The 5000-nt window shown below is 33.9% G+C and overlaps 1 pseudogene; it reads right to left on the reverse strand.

Moving 5' to 3' along the window:
• Positions 1 to 2554: 2554 nt before the first annotated feature.
• Positions 2555 to 5000, reverse strand: part of LOC125045945 — a 9816-nt pseudogene continuing 7370 nt past the window's right edge.

Consider the following 5000-nt stretch of genomic DNA (forward strand, 5'->3'; position numbering starts at 1 on the left):
GAATGGCTATGCATTAGATGAATAAGAATTCAATATTTCGTATTGAAAAATATTGTTGATGTCAATTTTACCTAACAGTTGAATGAAGAAGCATTCCAGTGTGTGACCTTTATCCTTGGCTTTAACCTTGAACCATGAGGTCAGCAGCAATTTGTATGTTGATTTTGCTGTATGAGGGATATTGAATGTGAACTTTTGAAATATATAGCATAATTAAATATTTCTGTATTTAAAAGTTAAAACACACACGCACACGCACACCCACACCCACACCCACACCCACACGCTCACGCACACGCACACGCACACGCACACGCACACGCACACGCACACGCACACGCACACGCACACGCACACACATTCAGATGCACACATATACACACATACGCACACATTCGCATATATGCAGATAAACACAACACACATCTCTCATATATATACTCTGTATATGAAAATACACACAAATAGTAGTGAACATGTGTAAACAGACTTAGACACAGACATACACTTCTTTATGCATACAGAAGTAACTCTTAAATCCTTTACCTATAAAAAAAAAAAATTACTTTATGATATTTTTCTACTAATATCTAGGGTAACATAAAAAGTTGTTTATCCTTTAAGGAATGTCTTCTCTTGCTTCACTCTGTCTCCTTTGCAATAGGAAATGCTTCTGGAATTCCTACAGGATAGGGTGTCATTCTTTAGAGTATATTCTTAAAATTAATTAATTATGTCTTTTGTATTAGAAAAGTGTAAACCACCCGGCTAAGATGAGCCTTTGATTTTGACTTCACAAAGGGTACAAATCAAACACATTGTCTCGTATGTGGTTTTCTCAGGACAGTAAATACACATCACTTTGCCTTGAGATTTTCCACTGCAACTTCTTGTATTTATCTTTAGAATGTTACAGAACCTCACATCATATGTAACTTGTAGAGCATAACAGTTTGAATTCAAAGTGAGTAATTTCATCTAGAGAAGTGTAATGATAATTTTTTGAAAGGTGATATTCTTGTACCCAAATATGCTTGATGAAAATTGAGAGAACTGTAAAGTTGAATGTCAAAGTTGTACTGAGTAAAAAATATATTTTAAAGAAAGCATTATTTGGGATTTTTCCACCAATTTTCTGAAGAAATGAACTATACATTCATACTGTCAGTAGAAAGTGATATGATATTTATTTATGTTCATATTTTATAATAAACATGTTAATATAATCTAGAAAAAATGAACATAAAACTGACAGAATTTTAATGATATATGTGTTCCTGGGAGTTTATTGTGTCAGTCTGTGATATAGAGCCTCAAAAATGTGACTGTTGTGTTCTCTTATTATTCAGATTAATGACAAACATAGCACAGTGTTGGTATGCATACATTACAAATTATTCTCAGATCTTTTAAATATATCCCTCTTCACAGAGAAGTTGCAAAATATTTTGAAAAATAACTATTATCATCTTCAAGAAAGTTTACTATCCTATGAATGGCATATGTTTTTTTTTTTTATTGCTTTGAATATTTGGATTGTTTTTTTATTTTATCATTGTGAATATTTATAGGAACTTTTTCATTTTGTTAATAATTAGTTTCTTTATTAGTTAGTTGAAGTGATACATTTAAACCTTAGGCTTTGTTATTGTATGTGTAGAAACTTGTGTGCAAATTAAACTGTGAAATTTAACCTCTGTATATCATGAAATCTGAGAACAAGTCTGGCTGTAAGCCATCATCTGTTGATGTTGGATTAGTGATATGATGCCTGTTCAACTATGCACAGTTCTTTCAGAATCAATTATGATACTGTTAAGAAATACCTTTGTAAACATGTGACTGTTTTGTAAGATGCAATTGTATATTAATGATAAACTGGATATTTTTCTAAATTTTTATTTGCCAGTTGTTAAAGAATTTTCTCTGCATAATGAAAGGATGTGAGGAACTGTTGCAAAAAAACAACAACATCATACTGTTGCATTCTTGATGAATAAGTAAGACAAAATTATAATAATTCACTTTGATTTATAAGAGATTCAAATATTCTATTGATAGCAGGTTATGGTTTGTTAAAAGATGTCTGCATCCTCCTATGGACAAGAAATTTTTGCAGATGCATGAAGTATTTAAGACATCATGAATAATTATGCTTTTTTACTCAAAAGCATTTTCCTTGATTCATATCATGCAAAAATGGTTCATGTTGATGCAGTCATCACACTCATTGTTATTGTTGATAAATGTAAGTTGTTATCTTATAAGCATGCAAATAAAATCTTATATTATGCCTCTTACAAATTTCATTTACACCCAAAACACTAATGGAAGTTGTTTTGAACAAAAGCAGTTTCTTTAATTTGTTTCAACTGGAAACCAATTTTTAAAGTATATATGGAAATATGACATTTATGACCCAAGGGACTGATTTTGTAACAAATGCATAATATAAAAGACAAATTAAGTTGTTACTTTATTGTGAATAAAATACACATAAAGGGTAGTAATGAGCTATAAATATAGAACTCCCTAGGGCAGCCCAAGCAACATATTATGCATGTTCTTCATATTGGTCTTCACCAAAAGAATCTTCTTCAGCAGTTGCTTCTTGGCATTGCTGGTTCTCAGCAATTAAATCTGCCATGTTGGGTTCTGCCTCAGTGAACTCCATTTCGTCCATATCCTCAGTAGTGTACCAGTAGAGGAAAGCTCTCCTCTTGAACATTGCCTAAAATAGTTCACAAACCAGCCTGAACAGGTCCAGAATAGCAGTTGTGTTTCCAATGAAGGTAGCTGACATCTTGAGGCCATGAGGGGCTATATCACATACTGCTGTCTTTACATTGTGGGGAATTCACTCAACAAAGAATGATGAGTTCTTGTTTTGTATATTCATCTATTTCCTTCATGGACACCCTGCCTCTGAAGATGGAGGCAACAGTAAAGTACTGTCCATATCTGGGATCACAAGCTGCCATCATATTCTTGGCATCAAACATCTGCAGGGTCAGCTCAGGCACTATAAGAGCTCTGTAGCTTTGTGAACCCCGTGGAGTGAGAGGAATGAATCCTGGCATGAAATAATGAAAACAGGGGTAGGGCACCATGTTTACTGCAATCTTTCAAAGGTCAGCATTGAGCTAGCAAGGGAAACAGAGACAAGTAGTAAACCCAGTCATACAAAGGGAAACCAAGTGGTTTAGGTCACCATAACTTGGATTTTGAAGTTTCAGGGTCCTGAAGTAAATATCATAAAGAGCTTTATTATCTATACAGAAAGTTTCATCTCAGTTTCCAATAGTTGATGTGTTGAAGGAGTTGCATTATATGGTTCCACAACAGTGTCTGAAACTGGAAATATCAGATATGTAAAAATAGCATCACAAAACAAACAATAACATGTGATATATAAGTATGAAGGATTATTTGCCTAAAATTTTGCCATTTAATCTTTGTGTTGCAGGTGGTCATAATCAAAGACTATATTACAGTATTTATGACAGCCATTGACATAAGAAAACTATAAAATTAGTGATAAACAAAAGAAAGAAAAAACTTCTCAATAAACCTTGTGGATTCGCTACCAAACCTAGGAAGTCAAATAAGTCTAAATCAAGCAATACCAAAAGTAACAAGAACTTAAATCTTTATTAAAGTAATTTTTAGTTTAATGTTCACATTCAGCTTCTTAAAGTTGTTTTCAGTGAAAGCCCATAAATGATAAAACTAGTGAGACTGCAAAGGTTAATCATCCAAAAGTGGTGTAGACAAAAATGCATTGCCTTATCCAATATTAATTGAATAATGAAGCCTGGTTATAATCTAAAATGTACAGCCTTTTCGAAAATTAACTGAATAATGACATTTTTTTAGCACAAACCTTGGAGGACAGCATGACAGATATAGTGGATATTCCTCATTCACAGCATACCAAGGCCTGATCCAGTACCTCTCTCAAGGGAGTGAGCCATCTGGAAGCCTTGCAGACATTCAAATTGCAATTATTAAATATCAAAGACATTAAGCAAACTATTCTAGAAAAGTAATGATCTATGAGATCCCCCCCAAAAAAAAACAAAAAAAAGGAGGAGGAACCTTGTCACTCTCTGCTTGTACCAGGTTCAAAGACCACCAATACAGAACGAGGAATATACCTGTAAAGAAATAAAGATGTTTAAAAATGACCCCCTAATCTCTTGCTCATTGTTATTGTGGAGGTGCTTAGGAGACGAGGTCCGAGGCCCAATGTAGGGGATCACGCCTACCTTGGATCTCGGCCCTCAACTCATTTAATTTTGCAGGGTCATTTCTTCTCCCCTTTCCTTTTCATTCTCTTCTTCATCCCCTTCTTCTGTCCACTTCCCCTAATCGTTAACTCATTTTTTACCCTCTTTGCCAAAATACATTACCATAGTGCTGTATGACCTTTGATGTCTAGCATCTATTTGCTTTACCATTAACCATTTAAAAAATGATGAAAATATGACTCCTTCATGTCTGAAAGACATTTTCTTGAACACGTATCAGTACTTCAATAATTTTCCTTATTTTTGTAGTGATATTAAAAACTCTGAGCTGAGCTAATATCTCCAATAATCAGTTACGATTTTATATTAAGTACTGCTCAGTGTAAAAAAACTGCATAATCTACTATCTTCCTCTTTCATTTTACCAAGAACAGTATCATTTTTACCCCAAAGTTGGAAGAAAATATAAATCAAATGAAAACCTTACTGCATGATAAATAAAACTCACTCACTTTCCTTTTGTTCCCTTGTCGAAGTACACGTTCACCCGTTCAAGTTGTACTTTTTGCAACTCTGGGGTCTCTCGTGCATATGCCCATCTGGCTGAATGCCATGCTCATCGCCGATTATCTCCCAGAACTGTGGAAGTTGAGAAGTGGATTTCATACAGTAAATCATAAACTTATTTTACGCCTGATTTTTACTTTTAAACTAAGCAGTAAGTACCAAATCCTAATATATAATAGAGGA

This window comes from Penaeus chinensis, chromosome 38 (assembly GCF_019202785.1).
Source record: "Penaeus chinensis breed Huanghai No. 1 chromosome 38, ASM1920278v2, whole genome shotgun sequence".
Lineage (NCBI taxonomy): Eukaryota > Metazoa > Arthropoda > Malacostraca > Decapoda > Penaeidae > Penaeus > Penaeus chinensis.